Source organism: Giraffa tippelskirchi, chromosome 4 (assembly GCF_054371585.1).
Source record: "Giraffa tippelskirchi isolate mGirTip1 chromosome 4, T2T-mGirTip1v1.2.pri, whole genome shotgun sequence".
Lineage (NCBI taxonomy): Eukaryota > Metazoa > Chordata > Mammalia > Artiodactyla > Giraffidae > Giraffa > Giraffa tippelskirchi.
The window spans coordinates 113,952,688-113,977,819 of NC_137278.1; positions in this window are offsets into that span (position 1 = coordinate 113,952,688).

A 25,132-nucleotide genomic window follows, 5' to 3' on the forward strand; every position below is an offset into this window, starting at 1 on the left:
TCATGACTGCAATCACCATCTGCAGTGATTTTGGGCCCCCCAAAATAAAGTCTGACACTGTTTCCACTGTTTCCCCATCTATTTCCCATGAAGTGATGGGACCAGATGCCATGATCTTAGTTTTCTGTTAGCTTTGTGTTAGTGATGCTTTCTAAGGGCCACTTGACTTCACAATCCAGGATGTCTGGCTCTAGGTGAGTGATCACACCATCGTGATTATCTGGGTCGTGAGGATCTTTTCTGTATAGTTTTTCTGCGTATTCTTGCCACCTCTTCCTAATATCTTCGGCTTCTGTTAGGTCCATACCATTTCTGTCCTTTATTTTCCCATCTTTGCATGAAATGTTCCCTTGGTATCTCTCATTTTCTTGAAGAGATCTCTAGTCTTACCCATTCTATTGTTTTCCTCTATCTTTGCATTGATGTCTGAGGAAGGCTTTCTTATCTCTTCTTGCTATTCTTTGAAACTCTGCATTCAAATGGGAATATCTTTCCTTTTTTCCTTTGCTTTTCACTTCTCTTCTTTTCACAGCTAGTGTATGGCCTCCTCAGACAGCCATTTTGCTTTTTTGCATTTCTTTTTCTTGGGGATTGTCCTGATTCCTGTCTCCTGTAGAACGTCACGAACCTCCGTCCATAGATCATCAGGCACTCTGTCTATCAGATCTAGTCCCTTAAATCTATTTCTCACTTCTACTGTATAATCATAAGGGATTTGATTTAGGTCATACCTGAATGGTCTAGTGGTTTTCCCGACTCTTCAATTTAAGTCTGAATTTGGCAATAAGGAGTTCATGATCTGAGCCACAGTCAGCTCCCGGTCTTGTTTTAGCTGACTATATAGAGCTTCTCCATCTTTGGCTACAAAGAATATAATCAATCTGATTTTGGTGTTGACGATCTGGTGATGTCCATGTGTAGAGTCTTCTCTCGTGTTGTTGAAAGAGAGTGTTTTCTATGACTAGTGCGTTCTCTTGACAAAACTCAGCCTTTGCCTGCTTCATTCTGTATTCTAAGGCCAAATTGCCTGTTACTCCAGGTGTTTCTTGACTTCCTACTTTTGCATTCCAGTCCTCTATAATGAAAAGGAGATCTTTTTTTGGTGTTAGTTCTAGAAGATCTTGTAGGTCTTCATAGAACCGTTCAACTTCAGCTTCTTCAGTGTTACTGGTTGGGTCATAGGCTTGGATTACCGTGATATTTAATTGCCTTGGAAATGAACAGAGATCATTCAGACTGGAAATATGACATAATTTTATTTTTGTAATAAATACATTTCTGTAGAGCTATAAGTCATTTTTTATTGTTTACTGAAAATGCAACTGAAAAATATTAATAGCATATTTAACTGTGCAGATATTAAATTAGAACTGCAAGTGCAGTGTGGTTCCCATGGTTGTCATCTCATTATTTTCCCTATCCTGAGTAAGAATATTTTGCACACCCTTCTCCAAAGTAGATGCAATTCTATAGAGCAATAATTGCAGTGTACATTTTACTGAAAATGGTTATTTATTGCAACCACATAGCAGAACTTCAGAAAAATCTTTCTAAGCACCTTCTATTCCTTGTCCCCCTCGAACTGGAGCTCTCTCTTTCCACACAAGCCTCTCCAGCCTCAGGACTAGAGCTTTTCAACCTCTGGAATCTGTCCTTGGGTTTCCTTATTTCACAGCTCTTCTTCCACAGAATGCAGTTTCCCCTCAGCTTTTCAAGTCTTGCAATTTCCTTATGCTTATCACCCAGCTCAGCAAGCAACATATGTTCTTTATAAAGCTTTGGAGTCTTGAAATATTTTAATATTTTCCTGCCATGAATGTGTTTTTTTTCACAAGTAAAATAGATATCTGAAAATAAAATATATTTAGGGATTGGAACAGGAGAATAAAAGGAATTTACAGCACAGATTTACAGGAACTTATGGACACAAATTGGTTAAATAGGCCATCAGAAAAGGAAACGAGAGGAGGAAATACTGATGAATGAGACAGGAAGAGTCTTATAAAAATTTTTATTAAGTTCTGCTGCATGGTAGCAATATCTCTCCAGTTGCAATACATTTTTTTAAGCTTATTTATCAAAAGGCACTATGTAAAGCCAAGCTTCCTAGAGATGATGTTTGCAATACTTATAACTAAAGAGAACTTTCATTCAGAATATTTTAAATTCAAAAATCCAGCAATAAAGAAATAGATGACCCTTTCAAAAACAAAACAAAACAAAAAAATGATAGACAAATGATTTGATCAGGCTCTTCACAAAAGGGGGAATCCAAATTTCCTTTAAGTGTATAAAGTAGTATTTCACATCCTTAATCATCAGGGAAAAGTAAAATGAAAACCAATAATGAGATATGACGCTACACCCAAAAGATGGCCTTAAAAAATAGTAGGCATAGCTGTCAATGCTGTGTCCTTAGAATGAAGAAAAATATGAACTTTCATATCCTGCTACTGGGGCATAAATCGGTACAATCTCCTTGGAAAACTATTTTGTAGTTTCTGAAAAAACAGACTCTAATCATCTCTTCAATTCCATCCCCAGGTACATATAATGTACAAAACATAGTAGAATTGTGAAGAGAACTATGTAATATGAATACAGTGATGTATATTCATAGCAGCACTATTCATAATAACACTCAGCTGGAAAAAAATAAACATCAGCAATAGAATAAGCAAATAGTGATACATTCTTAAAATGGAGTATTACAGAGCAATAAAAAAAATCACAGTCACACACAACGGCATGAATCATGTGAGATGTATTATCTTGGACAAAATCAATCCAAGCAAAAAACATACACTCTATGATTCAACTCCTCCCGTAAAATGCAAGTTCAGTTCAGTTCAGTCACTCAATTATGTCTGACTCTTTGCGACCCCATGAACCACAGCACGCCAGGCCTCCCTGTCCATCACCAACTCCCAGAGTCTGCCCAAACCCATGTCCATTGAGTCGGTGATGCCATCCAGCCATCTAATCCTCTGTCATTCCCTTCTCGTGCCCCCAATCTTTCCCAGCATCAAGGTCCTTTCCAATGAGTCAGCTCTTTGCATGAGGTGGCCAAAGTATTGGAGTTTCAGCTTCAACATCAGTCCTTCCAATGAACACCCAGGACTGATCTCCTTTAGGATGGACTGGTTGGATCTCCTTGCAGTCCAAGGGACTCTCAAGAGTCCTCTCCAATACCACAGTTCAAAAGCATCAATCCTTCAGTGCTCAGCTTTCTTTATAGGCCAACTCTCACATCCATACATGACTACAAGAAAAACCATAGCCTTGACCAGACGGACCTTTGTTGGCAAAGTAATGTCTCTGCTTTTTAATATGCTGTCTAGGTTGATCATAACTTTCCTTCCAAGGAGTAAGTGTCTTTTAATTTCATGGCTGCAATCACCATTAGCAGTGATTTTGAAGCCCCCCAAAATATAGTCTCACACTGTTTCCCCTGTATCCCCATCTATTTCCCATGAAGTGATGGGACCAGATGCCATGATCTCAGTTTTCTGAATGTTGAGTTTTAAAGCCAACTTTTTCACTCTCCTCCTTCACTCTCCTCAAGAGGCTTTTTAGTTCCTCACTTTCTGCATAAGGGTGGTGTCATCTGCATATCTGAGGTTATTTATATTTCTCCCGGCAATCTTGATTCCAGCTTGTGCTTCCTCCAGCCCAGCATTTCTCATGATGTAGTCTGCATATAAGTTAAATAAGCAGGGTGACAATATACAGCCTTGCATACTCCTTTTCCTATTTGGAACCAGTCTGTTGTTCCATGTCCAGTTCTAACTGTTGCTTCCTGACCTGCATACAGGTTTCTCAAGAGGCAGGTCACATGGTCTGCTATTACCACATCTTTCAGAATTTTCCACAGTTGATTGTGATCCACACAGTCAAAGGCTTTGACATAGTCAATAAAGCAGAAATAGATGTTTTTCTGGAACTCTCTTGCTTTTTTGATGATCCAGTGGATGTTGGCAATTTGATCTCTGGTTCCTCTGCCTTTTCTAAAACCAGCTTGAACATCTGGAAGTTCACAGTTCACGTATTGCTAAAGCCTGGCTTGGAGAATTTTGAGGATTACTTTACTAGCGTGTGAGATGAGTCCAATTGTGCGGCAGTTTGAGCATTCTTTGGCATTGCCTTTCTTTGAGATTGGAATGAAAACTGACCTTTTCCAGTCCTGTAGCCACTGCTGAGTTTTCCAGATTTGCTGGCATATTGAGTGAAGCACTTTCACAGAATCATCTTTTAGGATTTGAAATAGCTCAACTGGAATTCCATCACCTCCACTAGCTTTGTTTGTAATGATGCTTCCTAAGACCCACTTGACTTCACAATCCAGGATGTCTGGCTCTAGGTGAGTGTTCACACCATCGTGATTATCTGGGCCATGAACATCTTTTTTGTATAGTTCTTCTGTGTATTTATGCCTGCTCTTCTTAAAGACTAGAGATCTCTTCAAGGAAATTAGAGATACCAAGGGAATATTTTATGCAAAGATGAGCTCAATAAAGGACAGAAATTGTAGAATGCAAAAAAAGCAACAATAATAGTTTTTGGTGACTCAGGTCAGTATAATGTTGATCTGTGGAGTGAACACTGGAGGGTGATATGTGGAGGAATCTTTTCAAAATGCAGGGTCTCTATTGTATGGTGGTATAGATGGTGGTTACATAGGTGTGTTTATTTTACAGTTTTATTTGTGTACTTTTATGTATGTTCCTTATAGTTTGGTTGTAAAAGTTAAAAAGAAATAATGAATTCAGTGACCTTTTGAATTTTTTTTGAATCTTATCATTCCAACAAAAGCAAATGTAAAATGTCTACTGCTTCAGTTTCTGTGTATTTGAGACATAAATCCTTAAATTTATTCACTTGTTGCTATTGGCTGTGTTGTCCATATCCTAGGATCCATGTGAAATTGTAATTGTAAGGGAGAGATTATTTATATCAGTGCTTTCTTTACCTAGAAGTATACGGAGAAGGCAATGGCACCCCACTCCAGTACTCTTGGCTGGAAAACCCCATGGACAGAGGAGCCTGGTAGGCTGCAGTCCATGGAGTCGCTAAGAGTCGGACACGACTGAGGGACTTCACTTTTACTTTTCCCATTCATACACTGGAAAAGGAAATGGCAACCCATTCCAGTATTCTTGCCTGGAGAATCCCAGGGACGGCAGAGCCTGTGGGCTGTCATCTATGGGGTCGCACAGAGTCAGACACGACTGAAGCGAATTAGCAGCAGCAGCAGCATACGGAGCACAGTAATTTGTAGAGGTGTGTCCAAGCAACATAGTAAGATGCTGCATCTTGAGGAATATTAAATGTGAAATATTTTAAATCGTGACCTAAGCCATATATCCACAGAGACAATATGAAGGGTCATTTCTTTTTTTAATATTTGTGACTAATATGAAACTTTCATGATGAAGTCATCAAGGAATGATGATGTATCACAACCCATTTTTTAACTCTAAATATTAGAATGGGGGGAGCCTTCAGGAAAATTATGGACAATTGATCCCCTGTTGGTCACTTATTCTACAAAATCATAGCTCTCCCCTACTAAGACTTGCCTTCGTTGGGACCACCCATGTGGTACATTAAGCCTGTGTCCATGCTGATGAAGGGAACAACATTATCAAAATTCTGAGAGGGAACAAATAACATTGTCAAGGAAGTATGAGTTATTAAGTTTATTCAAACTAGAGGCTTAGGAAAAGACATTGAGAGTTGTAAGATCAAGATCAAGGAAGTCAACTGGGCTCAGATCCTGGAAGATCTAAATATAATGGCCATGAAAGAAATTGGACTTCCCAAGTGGTGCTAGTGGCAAAGAATCCACCAGCGGTGCAGGAAACATAAAAGACATGGGTTTGATCCCTGTATTGGGAAGATCTCCTGGAGGAGAAAATGGCAACCCACTCCAGTATTCTTGCCTGGGAAATTCCATGGACAGAGGAGCCTGGTGGGCCACAGTCTGTGAGGTCACAGAGAGTCGGACACAACTTTGTGACTACTAAACACTACTGAAGCAACTTAGCATGCATGCATGAAAGAAACTGTACTTTTTAAAATAGTTACTGTAATTGGAATAAAGAAAGACAAGCCATTCCTAAAATCACTTATTTTTCCAGAAAGGAAAAATTGTTTCATTCTCCTCCAACTTCTCTATATACACAAATCCTGTTTGTAAAGATATATTATAGGACTTTTAAAACAAATGTGCTAATAAATGCATAGTCACATCCTGAGAGTAATCATTTGATGGTAGAAGAATTAGATTGATGGTTTCTCTCCATCACTATATTATTTGGAAATCCAAAATCTAATTTCTAATTTTAAGAAGATGCTATGTAAAGTTTAAAGGGCCTCTTAAGGGAGATGATTAATATCACAAGTGTACTTAATTGTTGTTGAGGCTTATCTGGAGGACTACAGAAAGCTGAGGTCCCCACACAACACCAAACAACCAAGGTACTTTCAACTCTCACCATGGTGGAGAACTCATTGTTTCCTTACACCTTGAAGACTTACCAGCTTTTTACACTTCCCTATGAAAATGAAAAGGAAGTACATATGTGTGTGTATATATATATATGCATATATGTGTGTGTATATTATATATAATTAACTATATATAATTATACTATATTTAATTAACTAAAATCTCCCTAACAGCAGAAGAGGAACAAGGATCCCAAAGTTTGTAGAGGTATATACTAAAGTGGTCATGCCAAACACATTTCTTTGTATTATCAAGCTCTAACAAACCATGGTATTTTTACTTTCTACTGTTTAGTACATCATGTTTCTTTTAATGTGTACTTTAGTTTTGTAAATTACTTAAAATTTGCTTACCAAAAATTTAAAGCAAATATTTAAAATTTTGTAAAATCGAATGCCATAAAAGAGGTATCCGTGAGTTTTGGACTCTCATGTTGCCTACTCACTTGATTCTTTCCTTCTGTCTTACATCACAACTCTGATTTTGTTTTTAATAGCAATATTTCAATAGAAGTATTCACCACCCTAGACCTTCTCCCAGTCAGGGGAGGCCATGTGACCCATTTGAGTTTAATGTGCTATAAAGAGTCTAGTAGCTGGAGGTTCTGGAAAAGCTATTATTTTTCTGGAAAAAAAAAATGAGGATAGAATCAGCTGTAATCAGCTTTTTGGCACTTACTCTTTCCCTTTTTCCTGCCTGGAGCATTGACATGAGGCCTGAAGGTGGGACAGTCACTTTGAACTGTGGAATCATGGACAGATGTACACAATGAACAATCTAGTGAGAATGCAGTAGGAGTCTCAGTGTCACCCATGCTGTGACTGCCATTGTTGTCTGTTGGAAGTTTCTGCTTTGTTAGGTGCTGTCCAGTACATTAGCCATTGTCCTCACAGAGTTACAGAGCACTTAAAATGCACCTAGTAAGACTGAAGAGTCAATTTTTAATCTAATGCATTTTAAAATTTAAATAAGAGCCACGTATATCTACTAGCCACTATATTAGATAGCACAACTAGACTATATCTCTTATTTAGTTGAGTAGATAGGCAGGTTCTTTAACATGAAATTAACTTCACTCCTATGTTTATTCTGGAGCTTCAAATTCTCTTGGCACACACACATACATACATACATACATGTAGTCTGAAAATCTTTCCCTTAAATTACTCTTGGATCAACACCTTAGTGGGATTGACTTACAAATAACTGAGATTTTCTTTATAGTGGGACACAGGATGGAGAAAAAAAAATGGAGATGTGGAATACTGAAAAGAGAGTGATTTACCACAAGTGAACTCCAATCCCTGAAGGAATTGTCCCTGATTCCAAATGTAATCAAGCTTCTTCATCTCTATTACTCAATGAAGACAACTATATAACACAGAAGGGCATGTGTTCCTTGCAGGTTAAGCCCTTCCTTCTCAAAGAAAACAGGCTCTGCCTCTCCTCAAGGGATATGTCACACCCTACATGTTATGCTGCTCTAATCCGTCTCACTTCGTATTCAGACACGGTACCTCTTTTGACGTGGGCTTGTTTTACATTAGGGCAGAAAAGGAAAATGAATAGACAGAATGCCATGACTGATGGCTAGCAGTACACATATGTTCAATTTCTTGTCTCTGAATCATACACGCAGACCCAAGAGAGAGTAGAGATCAGTGTGACACCCACTAGAAGGAACAGAAAGCCAGCTTTGGACAATTGAAAAGATTAGCTACTACTGCCAGCCAGAAGGCAGGAAACAGTGTATAAAAGGTCTTGTCTTTGAAGACTGTGAAAAATAGAAGCATCTGAGTCTTGGAGTCCCAATCATAACCATAAATAAGACTTTCTGTGAACAGAAAGTATTAAGAACATTGCTGTGGTTGTCATTTTCACCCTTGGTTGCTAATGGAAATACAGCCTGATAGTGTTTCATACGGAGAAATTGTTAGGCACCCTCTGTAAAAAAAAAAAAATGTCCTTGGGAAATGAATTATTATACACTTCCATTTTAAATATTAGAAGATTTAGAAATTACCCTTACCCAACTATGGCCTTAATGTGTGTCTGGTACTAACTGAAGCCATGTTATTACACAGCAATTGCTTATTTTCAATCACAGAGCTTCATTTGATATACAAAATATGTAAGAAATAGTAGGGCATAAAAGCATTTTAAACATTTTTTTTCAAACAGAAGCTATGACAAATATTATAACTGGACTGGTGAGAGTATATTTCTTTCCATCAAACACAGGTCTGTACCTGGCTGGTTCATTGAAGCATACAACTAAAGGAACTTAAATAAATGAGAAAAAAAAAAACAAAACAGACCACTCTGACATGTAAATTCTAAATCATTTGATAATATACAGATATTTCAATTTTGCTGGAAATGATAGTGGGTAAATATAATAAACCTAAGGAGAATATCAAAGCCCCAAAGTAAATCCAGAACAATTAAGTAATTTGCTTTAAAGGCTTCCTTAGCTATAGAGTGAATGGTTACTTGGCATCTGTTAGCCACTTAATAGATAATAATAGCAAAGACTGATTGAGTACTTACTATGTGCCAGACCCTGTGCTAACCACTTATATTTACTGTCTCATTTGCTCCCTTTAATCAATTGTTATAAAATTTAATATAATCAAGGCAGTTATTTTATTAGCTTTATGAAGTATTCACATTATGTCAGTTTATCAAAATATATTTCATATTAATTTGTAATCATTATCTTTAATATGAATGATAACTTCCAATGAGGTATTGACTATATTGGAAAGAATTTTAAATTGCAGATTCACAAGATTCACATCCTAACATCCACTTTGAGCTCTACCACTGAAATATCAGTTATATGACTATGGTCAAGCCACTGAAAACACTCCTAACAATTTGCCTTATATTTTGAAAATTGTTTCAAAATAATAACTGAGTGAGGAGGAGGAAACCAAATAGAAGATACTCGTAAATCACAAATTGTTGACCCAAGAGAATAGGAACAGGACTTCATCATGTGTGCCTCTTAAAGATAAGTGAAGTAGAAGGAATGGCAAATTATTCAGATTTTTTTTTAGGGCCAGTGTAACTTTCATCTGAATTTTCATGAAGAAAATCATAGTAACTAATTAGGAGTGATTGGAAACTATAGAGAAAAATGGTAAGAGAGGGAAACTTGACTCTGAGAAGTCAACCTACAACCACTGATTATGTCTCACAAAGACATTATAGTGCTGGGTTCCATGAAGAGAAATAGATAGGAAAAAGCGCAAAGCCTGGGCAAGAAATAGGCAGAACTTTTGCATTAGCTTGCCTGAAATCATAAACTGCAACAACAATTCTCAGGGAAATGGATTGAAAGGATGTGTCACAAGTTTGTAGCTCTTTGTAGTTTGTGTAATATTAGAACTCTTATACAAGGATGGCTTTTTTCTTATGTTGGTGACTAACACTTCTCAATGATTGACTCATCTGCCTCCTCTACTTTCTCTTCAAATTACCCACGAAATCGCAAGTGTCCGAGTCACGATGGCTCTAGAAGGGAGAGTACTGATTCTGATTTGCCATATTCTGGGAGGTATTCCCTCTGCTACACAACAGATATACCAGACTCTGCAAAAACTCAGAGCTGCTCTATATTTTGGTGGATGGAACAAACACAACCACAGAGGGAAGTCATGAATTTGAAATTTGGGTCCAATCACATGAATGGTGCCCTTGGAGCAACACGATCTGCACCAAAGCTGAATCTGTTTTCTAAGCATTTGCCCTAGAGACTAATTACCCATGATGTACCTGGGCCAACTGAGAAATTTTCCTGACAGGGATTCAGTCCTGGGACATGAATGGCGTTGTACACTGGGGCAGCCATTCTGAGGCTAGCAAAACAAATCTCATTTATCTCAAAATATCCAGGAGGAGAAATGCCATCATTCAAAGTTGGAAGAACAGGCAAAATGAGAATAAGCCTGTTCCTTAATCTTATAGACCCACATTGGCTAACGGGTGCCAAATATGGGAAATGCATACATTGAACTGTCCTCGAGCTGAAGATCTGAGAGGAGTGTTCTAGCAGCATCCAGGTGGACCTGAGGAGTTCAAGAGGAAAATGCACATCTTGTCTGTGCTGAACAGCAAACTACTAAGATATAGCTTCATAATTCATGAAAAAGGAAACTATAGGAAGTGTTGAGGGAAGGAAATGGTCTTAGGGTAATTAAAAGACTATTGCAAGGGATACTGGGGACGTTGCCTTAAAAATGTAGAAGACAGTTGACTCTAAAAGTGTAGTACCTCAATAAATGTGAGAAAATGTTAGACTGCGCTTACTATGGGCTGTCACTAAAATAAATGAACAATACATGCTATCTGAAATAAGGAAAGTAAAGGAAGGAAAATAAAACGGAGACAGACAGGCATGATGATAGCTACATGGCATTATAGCTTGAAAATTTTCATTGAAATCCAGGTTTGGCCAAATCAATTATCAACTCTATGATTTTAGTTGGTTATTTAGCTTTACTGAATCATAAGCATCCTTGCAGATAATAAAGAAAAATTAAAATGATATAAAAATTTAGAAAGATAGTACAAAAATATAAAAAAAAAGTAGAGGATAATGTCTGTAATATAGGCTTAATTAAAAGCTTTAATAAGAACTACTGAGAAGAAATCAATACCTGACATAGCTACAAAAATGTGAGAAAATACTCATATTCTAACTTCACACCATATAATAATGCCAAGCAGTTTGAAGAATTATATGTGAAACAAACAACTGATCTTGGCAAGGCAGCAGTGAGTGGACTTTACAGCTTCTACTGTGACGCCAGATCTTAATTCTCTGCCCAAGAATTGAACCTGGGTAGCCTGGATGAGAATCGAGAATCATAGCCACCAGACCAGCAAGGGCTAGAGGCTAGAAGCTGTTTTTTCCTGGATCTTAGCTGCCAGTGAGAAATGCATTTATCATGGAGGCAGAAACTGCAAATGCAGGTAACAGTTTAATTATTAGAGGCATAGCACAGCAACAAGTGCACATAGAGAAATGGTTTGTTTAGTTACGAAAGAAGCAAGACAGAGGTGCACACCCGGAGAGTAACAGTGTGGGCATCCCCGCCTCGTGAAGAAGATGAAATAAGAGGCGATTAAATCATTTTGGTCAGTTCTTTCGGGCCTTGGTTTTCCTCCAGGCAAATTATCTGATTTCTTTTTCCACACCTGACCTACCCTGGAAACCTCCTGAGTGTGCATGCGCCCCTCAGCCAAGATGGATCTCGGAGTGAAGGTTTTGGGGAGGAACAAGACTCCTTGTGATCTGGTGTTATGACTTTTGACCCACAAGGAGCCTTTCTCCACGTGTGTAGTGCCTCTCTTGTTCCAAAAGTGGGGGGAGGAGATCTCCCTTAACCCTTCAGTCAAACAGGATTTTACCCCTCTTTGTCCTTGGCATGACTATTACCTTGACTATCGCCATGACTATTACCTCAAAGTGTTTACAAGTGACAAACACTTGCTATTTACCCTGTTTCTGCATTCATTTTGAAGGGCAAACAGGAGGCTGGTTGTAAATATCATAACTAGAGCACACCTATCTCTTGTCCCAGAAAATGCTAACAGGTGTAAGTATCCAGCCTGAAACCCTCTTCTTCATGCCCCATGAAATGTAAACTAGAGGCCAGTTATAAATGTCCAAGCTGGAGCCCATCTATCTCCTACATCACAACTACAAAGGAACAAGATGAAACTATAGAGGAACATGTGTGTGTGATCTAGCAGAGAGAGATATTAAAGTTTCCTAAGCACAAAAGCATGAAAGAAATCATAAAGGAAAAAATTAATGTGAATATATTATTAAATATAATTATCTTTTAAACAAGAAGACCATCATAAAATTTAAGCATGAGAATTTAAGCAGATACAAGCTGCTGCTGCTGCGTCGCTTCAGTCGTGTCCGACTCTGTGCGACCCATAGACGGCAGCCGACCAGGCTCCCCCATCCCTAGGATACTCCAGGCAAGAACACTGGAGTGGGTTACCATTTCCTTCTCCAATGCAGGAAAGTGAAAAGTGAAAGTGAAGCTGCTCAGTCATGTTCGACTCTTCACGACCCCATGGACTGCAGCCTACCAGGCTTCTCCGTCCATGGGATTTTCCAGGCAAGAGAACTGGAGTGGGTTGCCATTGCTTTCTTCAGATACAAGCTACCATACACAAACTAGGTAAGCAACAAAGATTTACTGTATAGCATAGGGAATTTTAAATTGTGCTAGAGAAGACTCTTGACAGTCCCTTGGATAGCAAAGAAATCAAACCAGTCAATCCTAAAGGAAATCAACCCTTAATATTCAGTGGAAGGATTGTTGCTGAAGCTCCAATACTTTTGGCCACCTGATATGGAGAGCTGACTCACTAGAATGGAGAGCTGACTCACTAGAAAAGACCCCGATGCTGGGAAAGATTGAGGGCAAAAGGAGAAGTGGGTGGCAAAGGATGAGATGATTAGATAGCATCACTGACTCAGTGAAGCTGAATTTGAGCAATCTCTGGTAGATAGTGGAGGATGGAGAAGTCTGGCATGCTTTACAGCCCATGGGGTAGCAGAGTCAGACATGGCTTAGCAAATAACAACAGTGGAGATATATATATATATATATATACATGTTATGTAGTTAGAATAGGGAAAAGGAGTCCAGAATGATGGTGGCTAAAAGACAAAGCAGAGAAAAGCTGAAAATCCCCTGAAAATGGAACAAAGGAAGGTCTGAGTTATTGATATTTCTCCTGGCAATCTTGATTCCTGCTTGTGCTTCATCCAGCCCAGCGTTTCTCATGATGCATATGAGTTAAATAAACAGGGTGACAATATACAGCCTTGACATACTCTTTTCCTGATTTGGAACCAGTCTGTTCTATGTCCAGTTCTAACTGTTGCTTCCTGACCTGCATACAGATTTCTCAGGAGACAGGTCAGTTGGTCTGGTATTCCCATCTCTTTCAGAATTTTCCACAATTTGTTATGATCCACACAGTCAAAGGCTTTGGCATAGTCAATAAAGCAGAAGTACATGTTTTTCTGGAACTCTCTTGCTTTTTTGGTGATCCAACAGATGTTGGCAATTTGATCTCTGGTTCCTCTGCCTTTTATAAATCCAGCTTGAACATCTGGAAGTTCACAGTTCACATACTTTTGAAACCTGGCTTGGAGAATTTTGAGCATTACTTTGCTAGTATGTGAGATGAGTACAATTGTGCAGTAGTTTGAACATTCTTTAACATTGCCTTTATATATGTGTGTGTGTGTGTGTATTGAGTAGGCAATTCATAGAAGAAATATGAAGGGCTAATAAACATACAAAATTTTCATCCTCATCATGAATTGCTTAAATTAATATTCTGAATTGCTTAAATTAATATTTATTACCTATCAAATTCACAAAGAGAAAAGAATAGTAGTGTGGGTGAAAGTGCACAAAATAAACACTCTTACACCTACTGGGAGTATGGCCCAAAACAACTTTTCTGAGAAACAATCTCACCTCATATATTAAGAAATATCTTTAAAAATACTATATACCCTTTGACCTAGTGTGTTATTTTGTACTATTCTATCTAGAGGCAATAAAAATTCTGACAAAGATTAATGTACATGTGTACTATTGTGGCATTACTTTTAGCAGCAAAATATTGGAAACGACCTATATGTTCAACGTTTGGAAAATGATTAAAAGCATATTGGCACATCCTTCTGCTGTTGGGAGATTAGGTAGGCATAGATTTAAATCCTGATTCTCTCCTTTATCTGTGCCTTTTTCTGAGTTACCTAATTTATCTTCTTCTTTGTTTCTTCAAATGCAAAATGGGGTTAATAATAGCTATTCCAGGGTATTTTTTCTAGATTAAATATGATGATGCATTCTAAGTGTTCTACACGTATGCATATGTGACACTAGAATGTCACACTTAAGAAAAGTTATCACAATAGTGTTTGTGGAATCAAATTATATGAATTGCTATGAACATTTTTGAAAAAAAAATCATCCATAATATTCAGAATTGTTTGTTTCTTTGCAGCCGTGATTCTGGTATGCTCGTGTAGGGTGCTTTTCTCCCTCCCCGTGCCTGACTGAACTGGGAGTCCATGTAATCTGAGCTCCGTTAGATTCCATGTGAGCTGAGCTCTGCTAGATATTTGCCTGAGAGTTATCATGGCAAATGGCATGATAACTTGGAGAAGGAAAATTGGCAACTTCCTTGGAGTTGGAAGTTCCTTCCTTGGAGAAGGAAATGGCAACCCACTCCAGTATTCTTGCCTGGAGAATTCCATGGACAGAGGAGCTTGGCAGGCTATAGTCCATGGGGTCGCAAAGAGTTGGACACGACTGAGCGGCTGTCACTCTATCATGGCAAACAAGGCTCCTTTCCCAAAAGTAGAAATAATTTTACACACAAGTGGCAGGCCTGAGGATGTTGCCCCCAGGGAAGCTTTCAGAATTGCAAAAGCCTCTTTATCACCAAGCACTGTGTGGGTGGGTTGAGTAAAGGGGGATTTTCCCCAGTGGTTTATGGGATTCGGGCAACACTGTTTGGAACACATAGTGTTGTGACAAAAGTGATGTGACAGGCTGAAAGACACAGAAACATCACATCAGATTACTCAGGTTTTAACCACTGCTAACTGAAAGGGATGACATCACCAACTCAATGGACACGAGTTTGAGTCAACTCCGGGAGTTGGTGATGGACAGGGAGGCCTGGTGTGCTGCAGTCCATGGGGTCGCAAAGAGCTGGACACGACTGAGCAACTGACCTGAACTGAAAGGGAAATGTGCAACCTAACAGCTGCAAGTTAAGTTGTATCCTGGGACCTAACTTAGGAGTATAGCCCAGAAACAGCCTCTCAGATAGCGCTGAGGCTACTCCAAAGAGGTAAAGGAGGAGCCAAAATGTATATGAATTATTTTGCTGAAGAAAATAACATAGTCCAACATCAAATGATTACTGCTAATCACAAAGAACAGACAACTCAAGATAATGATTTGAGTGCTTTATTGTGTATGGGAAGATGCAAGAATCTGGGTTCATTCAAATTGTTTTCTTTAGATATGCATCTTAACTATCTGGGCTTCCCTGGTGGCTCAGACAGTAAAGAATCTGCCTGTAGTACAGGAGAACTGAGTTCGATCTCTGGATCAGGAAGATCTCCTGGAGAAAGAATTGGCTACCCACTCCAGTATTCTTGCCTGGAGAGTGCCGTGGACACCATGGGGTCTCAAGAGTTGCAAACAATTGAGCGAATAACCCTTTTACTTTTTTCAGTTCAGTTCAGTCGCTCAGTCGTGTCCAACTCTTTGTGACCCCATTCTTTGCACACCAGGCCTCCCTGTCCATCACCAGCTCCCGGAGTTTACCCAAACTCATGTCCATTTAGTCGGTGATGCCATCCAGCCATCTGATCCTCTGTCATCCCCTTCTCCTCCTGCCTTCAGTCTTTCCCAGCATCAGAGTCTTTTCAAATGAGTCAGCTCTTCGCCAAAGTATTGGAGTTTCAGCTTCAGCATCAGTCCTTCCAATGAATATTCAGGACATTTTCACTTTGCTTATTTACGTAGGGCCAGTATCCATAGCACAGAAGGCTTCCTGTTTTTCCTCCATCCTAAACTCCCCTCAGGGGCACTGTCAGTGGATAATATTATCACTGCTAATAGGTTCAGGATTTCTTTTGGTGGGGGATAAAAGTTGATTGTTGTGATGGTTACATGACTCTGTAAATCTGCTGAAAAAGATTGAATTGTAAACAAGTAAAGTGTAAATGGCTAGCACAGTTTGATCCACGTAGAACTAGAGTGGCAGCCATGTGGGTTTGTTTACCTTACCCACAAATACACAAAACTCTCCAGACAGAAAAGGTGAGACCCTCAGATGTGGTAAGGTAGAGAATTTAAAACGATTCTTCAATAACTAATATGGGGTATTAAAATTTACAAAGCCTCTAGGTGCTTCGCATGACTCTTTTTTCAGTATCCTTTATTTTTTAATTAGTTTTTATTGTAGTATAGTTCCTTTACAATGTTATGTTAGTTTCTACTTACAGCAAAATTAATCAGACATACATATGTGTATACCCCCTCCCTTTGGACTTCCTTCCCATTCAGATCACCACAGTGCATTAAGTAGAATTCCCTGTGGTACACAGTATGTTCCCATTAGTTGTCTGTTTTATACATACATAGATACCAAGGAGGAAAGGGAGGGAATGAGAGGAATTAGGATATTGGGATTGATACATATCCACTGTTGGTACTATGTATGCATGACTCTTTACCTTGTCAAAAACTGGAACCCTTATACACTACTTGTAGAATGTAAGATGTTACATCAACTTTGGAAAATAGTCTGTTATTTCCTCAAAAGTTTAAACATATAGTATCATATGACCCAGTGATTCCACTCCCAGATATATGCCCAAGAGAAACTGAAACATAATCCACACAAAAACGCTTATAGTAAGCAAGAGTAAGAACAAGCAAAATGTAAATCAACTGATGAATGGATAAATAAAATGTGGTATATCCATACAATAGAATATTATTATATGACAATGAAGGAGATGAGGTAGTGATAAATGTTACTACATGGATGAACCTTGAAAGCAGTATGCTAAGTGAAAGAAGCTAGTCACAAAGGATCACATATTATATGATGATGCCATTTATGGCAGATACTCAAGAGTATGCAAATCCATAGAGATAGAACCTTGATTAATGATTGCCTAGGGCTAGAAAAAATGGTTTGAGGAAAGTGGAGAAAGTGGGAAAAACTGCTAATAGGTTCAGGGTATTTTTGTGGGAGTGGATAAAAATTGATTGTTGTGATGGTTGCATGACTCTGTAAGTCTATTGAAAATGATTGAATTGTATGCCCATAAATGTATGAATTGTAAATTATATGAATTATAGAACAATGAAGCTCTTATAAAAAAGTACTTGCCTAGACTTTCACTTATATCAAAGTCTACAATGGAGTTAGTCCTTGACTATTTAGAATAAGAATCACTTAAATTTTAGAATAGAAAGAGACATTAAATATTTTATATTCCAATCTCAGTTTATGTATCATAAAGTACAGTGTAGTCACTGTCTCTCTCCACATGTCAAAGCTAGATGTCCAAACTGTTTTTTTTTTTAAACCGAGAAGTATTTTCTCCCACCTACTGTTCATTTTATATGGTTAGCAGGCAGTTCCAACAACCTTGGTTTATGTACATTTTAGGAAGAAGAACTCCCAAATCTTGTTGATACCTGGAAAAGAAAATCATCTCATATAATTAAAAAAAAAAAACAAAAAAACATGCTTCGTTCATTTCCTTCAGATCTTGGCTCAACCATCATTCATGCAAAGGCATTCTATGAATACTCAATAAAGTAGTTTAATACACACTGTTGTTACCAAACTCAGGTCCAGCTACTTGCCACTCAAAAGCCAATCAGTTCAGTTCAGTCGCTCAGTTGTGTCTGACTCTTTGCGACCCCATGAACCACAGCACTCCAGGCCTCCTTGTCCATCACCAACTCCCAGAGTTTACACAAACTCATGTCCATCAAGTAGGTGATGCCATCTAGCCATCTCATCCTCTGTCGTTCCCTTATCCTCCTGTCCCCAATCCTTCCCAGCATCAGGGTCTTTTCCAATGAGTCAACTCTTCGCATGAGGTGGCCAAAGTATTGGAGTTTCAGCTTCAACATCAGTCCTTCCAATGAACAACCAGGACTGATCTCCTTTAGGATGGACTGGTTGGATCTCCTTGCAGTCCAAGGGACTCTCAAGAGTCTTCTCCAACACCACAGTTCAAAAGCATCAATTCTGCGGCACTCAGCTTTCTTCACCATCCAACTCTCACATCCATACATGACTACTGGAAAAACCATAGCCTTGACTAGATGGACCTTTGTTGGCAAAGTAATGTCTCTGCTTTTTTAATGTGCTGTCTAGGTTGGTCATAACTTTCCTTCCAAGGAGTAAGCGTCTTTTAATTTCATGGCTGCAATCACCATCAGCAGTGATTTTGGAGCCCAAAAAAATAAAGTCTGACACTGTTTCCACTGTTTCCCCATCTATTTCCCATGAAGTGATGGGATCAGATGCCATGATCTTAGTTTTCTGAACACTGAGCTTTAAGCCAAGCCAATACTCAAGAGAAAAATACTGTAGAAAGGAAAAGTTGCTTTATTCCAGAGGTCTGCAACCTTGGGGGAAAGCCAAGGTCCCCTGTCAATCAAGGGGAGGGAGTTTTTAAAAGGGAGTTTCGGGTGTATATCAGCTGACAGAGGAAACTCCCTGCATAACTGTGTAGTCAGCTCTGACAGTTATCTTGAAATTAATCAGGTGGAGGTCTGATCAGCATTATGTTGATTATTTTAAGTGCAGTTAATTTTCACCACCAAGGGTTGATTTTTGCCCAATTTCTTTGAGGCCAGTTCTCAGAATCGTGGCAGTGTGTGTCATGGCTATAGCCTAGTCATTATGTAATTAATTTCTTCCACCTGGTGAGGGTTCCAGTGTCTACAAAACAGCTCCAAGGAGATGGCTCAGAATATTATCTATAGCCCTTGAAGAGGTACTAAAGGTCCTTGAATTTCTTTAATGACTATTATTTTGACCTGTTTTTACTGTTTTTCTTTTGATTCTGCATCTCCTCACTTCTCTGACTAAATTTATTCTTTGACTAAAGTTTTCCTACAGACAAAACGCAGGCTAAGGGCATGAGGTGGGGCAAGGATCTGTCCTGGGAAGGCTCCATAAGTCTTGCACTGTTTAACTATATTTTTGTGTATATCATTCATTTCTCTTAGAATATAAAGTCCATAGGGTAAGATATTTTTTGTTGTCATTTTACCTAAGTAGATTTGGTCATGCACGATGTTTAAGTTTTTTTTCTTTTAGTTTTATATTCATAGATTACAGCACCTGGCAAAGAGGTCTTTGAAGTAGGCTAGCCTTCCTCTGCAGTCTTCCTTTTCTTCTCTCAGCTCTCTGTCCTTTTAGGGATGGCAGCTACACATTGCACAAAGGGCTGATAAAACAGTATTCTGTCATAGTTATGGTCATCTTCAGGCAGCAAGCCAGCACCCTGCCTGAGGTTCATTGTAGGACACAAGATTCATGCTTTGCTAGCCTTTAATGCACTATTGTGCAAAGGAGGGGAGTAGTTCTAAGACATTTTAACCTGTGGATATTTCTTGAATATTGTTAGGTTTTCTGCTAATCCCCAAAAGTAGTATTCGCATAATAGCCAAGAGGCACAATTTTCACTAAAATAAATCCACTTCTGAAGTTCAGTATGGCAACTAGAAAAGCATTAGTTTTTCAACACACTGATATCTAGAGCCCTTATTGGAGCCACTGCTAAAGTGCTGTTCCTCTATCACAATGGAGATCCACAACCCTAGACTGTGATTGTTGATTACACTAGATAATGGCCCCTAAACTCAGGATGCAGAGTAATATCATGTTCTGTAGGCTGAGAAGTTCAAAGTATGGGTCAAAGATCTTTACATCTCTCTCCTTTGCTACTGTATTCTCATGACTAGGTATCTGTCACTGTACAGTCAGTTGTTTTAGACAAATTTAAGATGCCATCTGCTTTATTGACTATGCCAAATCCTTTGACTGTGTGGATCTCAATAAACTGTGGAAAATTCTTCAAGAGATGGGAATACCAGACCACCTGACCTTCCTCTTGAGAAACCTGTATGCAGGTCAGGAAGCAACAGTTAGACCTGGACATGGAACAACAGACTGATTCCAAATAGGAAAAGGAGTACGTCAAGGCTGTATATTGTCACCCTGCTTATTTAACTTATATATAGAGTACATCATGAGAAACACTGGGCTGGAGGAAGCACAAGCTGGAATCAAGATTGCTAAGAGAAGTATCAATAACCTCAGATATGCAGAAGACACCACCCTTATGGCAGAAAGTGAAGAAGAACTAAAGAGCTTATTGATGAAAGTGAAAGAGGAGAGTGAAAAAGTTGGCAAAGAGTCAGGTTGCAAAGAGTCCGACACGACTGAGCGACTGAACTGAAGATGCCATCTGACCCTTATCTTAAAATTTCTCATCCTATCATAGTTATAGTGAATCAGTTCAGTTCAATTGAGTCTCTCAGCCGTGTCTGACTCCTTGCGACCCCATGAAAGCAGCACGCCAGGCCTCCCTGTCCATCACCAACTCCCGGAGTCTATCCAAACCCATGTCCATTGAGTCAGTGATGCCATACAACCATCTCATCCTCTGTTGTCCCCTTCTCCTCCTGCCCTCCATCTTTCCCAGAATCAGGGTCTTTTCCAATGAGTCAGTTCTTCACATCAGGTGGCCAAAGTGTTGGAGTTTCAGCTTCAACATCAGTCCTTCCAATGAACACCTAGGACTGATCTCCTTAGGATGGACTGGTTGGATCTCCTTGCAGTCCAAGGGACTCTCAAGAGTCTTCTCCAACACCACAGTTCAAAAACATTAGTTCTTCGGCTCTCAGCTTTCTTTGTAGTCCAACTCTCACATCCATACATGACTACTGGAAAAACCATAGCCTTGACTAGATGGACCTTTTTTGGCAAAGTAATGTCTCTGCTTTTTTAATATGCTGTCTAGGTTGGTCATAACTTTCCTTCCAAGGAGTAAGTGTCTTTTAATTTCATGGCTGCAATCACCATCTGCAGTCATCTTGGAGCCCAAGAAAATAAAGTCAGCCACTGTTTCCCCATCTGTTTGCCATGAAGTGATGGGACCGGATGCCATGATCTTAGTTTTCTGAATGTTGAGCTTTAAGCCAACTGTTTCACTTTCCTCTTTCACTTTCATCAAGAGGCTCTTTAGTTCCTCTTCACTTTCTGCCATAAGGGTGGTGTCATCTGCATATCTGAGGTTATTGATATTTCTCCTGGCAATCTTGATTCCAGCTTGTGCTTCATCCAGCCCAGTGTTTCTCATCATGTACTCTTCATAGAAGTTAAATAAGCAGGGCCACAATATACAGCCTTGACGTACTCCTTTTCCTATTTGGAACCAGTCTGTTGTTCCATGTCCAGGTCTAACTGTTGCTTCCTGACCTCCATACAGGTTTCTCAGGAGGCAGGTCAGGTGGTCTGGTATTCCCATCTCTTTCAGAATTTTCCACAGTTTCTTGTGATCCACACAGTCAAAGGCTTTGGCATAGTCAATAAAGCAGAAAGAAGCTTTTCTGAAACTCTCTTACTTTTTCGATGATCCAGTGGATGTTGGCAATTTGATCTCTGGTTCCTCTGCCTTTTCTAAAACCAGCTTGAATATTTGGAAGTTCACGGTTCGCATATTGCTGAAGCCTGGCTTGGAGAATTTTGAACATTACTTTACTAGTGTGTGAGATGAGTGCAATTGTGCAGTAGCTTGGACATTCTTTGGCATTGCCTTTCTTTGAGATTGGAATGAACACTGACCTTTTCCAGTCCTGTGGCCACTGCTGAGTTTTCCAAATTTGTTGAAATATTGAGTGCGGCACTTTCACAGCATCATCTCTGGTATAATTCCTTCAGCTGTAGCTGTAATTAAAATTTTTACCTATAGGAAATAAAGGAGCTAAATATGATGTTCTCCTAAATAAGTTCATCCTCATTCATCAATTTTGCCTTTTTCTTTTTTAATTTTTGTATTCCTTTGAATATGCTGACCAAAGGATTTTTTCACTGAGGCTCAGGTAGAATTTCAGTTGAAAATCAATTGCTTTTGTTTCCTGGGAAAAAATTAATATTGAGCACCTTAACTTTTTATTATAACTGAAAATATTCTCAGCTTACTATGTTTTTGACTGAGAATATTTTTCTCAGTCATGAACAAACTTTTGCCTTGATAGATCAGAATTAGTTTTTAATTATACTAGCTGCTACATAGCATGTAAAGTGGTACAGTCAGTCCCTAGTTAATGTACTCTTTAACGCAAATCATAAACATTAGCTATAAATAAATCTTTATCATAGAAATGTGATTTGTCATTTCAAAGATCCTTTAAGTTTGAACTCATGCCAAAAGACAGCCTTATGCCAGTTTGGCTGCTGGCAGTTGGCTCACTCATAACTCACTGAAAACCTTTCTTCCTCCCTTTACTATCAACTAGGAAGCAAAATACTTGTTACTTCAGTCTCTTTGCAACTTCCTTACAGAGTTGGTCAGGGTGTAGAGTTTTGTTTTAAATAAATTTATTTATTTTAGTTAGGGGGTCATTACTTTACAATATTGTAGTAGTTTTTGCCATACATTGACATGAATCAGCCATGGGTTTACATGTGTTCCCCTTCCTGGACCCCCCTCCCACTTCCCTCCCCATCCCATCCCTCTGGGTCATCCCAATGCACCAGCCCTGACCATTTGTCTCATGCATCGAACATGGAATGGTGTTCTGTTTCGCATATGATAATATACATGTTTCAATGCTATTCTCCCAGAATGTCCCACCCTCACCTTCTCCCTCAGAGTCCATAAGACTGTTCTATGCCTCTGTGTCTCTTATTCTGTCTCGCATATAGGGTTATCGTTACCATCTTTCAAATTCCATATATATGCATTAGTATACTGTATTGGTGTTTTTCTTTCTGGCTTACTTCACTCTGTATAATGGGCTCCAGTTTCATCCATCTCAATAGAACCACTTTCACCACTACTATTCAACATAGTTTTGGAAGTTTTGGCCACAGCAATCAGAGTGGAAAAAGAAATAAAAGGAATACAGGTAGGAAAAGAAGAAGTAAAACTCTCACTGTTTGCAGATGACATGATCCTCTACATAGAAAACCCTAAAGATTCTACCAGAAAACTACTAGAGCTAATCAATGAATATAGGATGTAGAGTTTTGACCAGTAGAATGTAGAAGGATACCCCAGGATTTACCTCATGAATGACATGTCAGAATCTCTTGAAAATAAGGCTTTTGCTTTTGATCCTCTTTTATCACCTTTCTCATCTCTAGAACTTGAAAATGATGATCAGAAGTTCAGCACCTTTCTTAAGGTCAGGGAAGAAAAGGTATATGTTAAGGGCAGAAGAGAAGGGTAGAAGCATGGTTCCCTGAAGATATTCTCGAGTAGCTCTGCTGGACTTGGACCATGTAACCTCTAGATTTTTGATCTTGAAAAAATTCACAGCCTCATTATCCCAATAGAGCAAATATCTAACATAAATAGTTGCAGTGATTGAAAAAATAATTTCAAAAGTGATTTTCAAGACCGAATTCTTCCCTTTCTTCCTATCACGGAAAATATGACAAAAGCTAAGGGATGTTTTTATTATATTACTTTTAGACATCAGAATAACAGAATTTTCTGTGGGAGAAGTTGGGGCTCATTTGATACTTTAACCTATACAGTTTATTTTTATTAAATACGTATTTAAAAGAAAATAAATCAGAGATGTGATTTGAGAGTTATGCTATAAGTTATGACAGAGTATTGATAATATTATTTTTATTAATATGCATAAAAGTTTCAATACTCTTATTAGGCATTGTTTCTTGGACTTTGCTCATGAAAGTTCTTTTATTCCAGCAAAATAAAATTCGTAGTTTCAAAGGGTACTAACAATGGCTGGATCAGAGATTTTAACTATCAGTTTTATATTATATACTCTTAAAAAGTATCTCAGGATTTATTTTATCATTTTTCTGTTTCCATTCTGAAAAGAAGAGTTATGAACAAGATAAGTGAAAAAGAAAAGCTGCTTAAAGACACAAGCTTGTGTACCATGATTAATATTTGCAAATGATGACCCACATGCATTTTAATTTCCCCATTAAATCATGTTTGAGTTTTCTACCTCCCACCTCCAGAACTAAGTCAGGAAGTTTATAGATCCTCGGAAGGAGATGGTAGAACCTTCCTCTTTTTAGCAAGACATTGACCATGAAGAATGGGCTCTATGAAGAGAAAAAAAAACAAGACCAGAGTGTTCTGCTCCCACTTAACATTCTGAGGGCTTCTCAGGTGGTGTAGTTGCTAAAGAATCCTCCTGCCAATACAGGAGAGATGCAAGACATGAGGCTTTGATTCCTGGGTCAGGAAGATCCCCTAAAGTAGGAAATGGCAACCCACTCCAGTATTCTTGCCTGAAAAATCCCATGGGAAGTGGAGCCTAGCAGGCTACAGTCCATGGGGTTGCAAAGAGTCAGACACAACTGAACACGTGATAAAGTACACAGCCATAGAAAATAGAAGATGCCTCTTCCTCCTGTGACAACTAGGCTTTAAGGTTCTTTGTTCTTAGTAGAAAGGAGTTAAGATATAGAAAATGGGAATAAGCCAGTCCTTCTCTGTCCCATGCAATGGTGGAAGCAGGGAGACAGAAGAAAGCAAAATTGCTAAAACTCCTCTTCGGATATTTCTTTCTAGTCTTTGACATGGAATGTAGAGTCAGATAATGAAATAGAGAGGATGCCCTAATCCATTTCCTTTTGGATTAGTGTATAAAACTATCTTCCAGGTGTTTTCTCCCACATCAGTCTTGGGTCCTAATATCAGAGTAGATGGTCATATAACATAGTCAGGCAATAATGGTAGGGTTTGATTTTTCAAAATTCTTGCATGAATTGAGGTGGGACCTGGAAGGTAGTGAG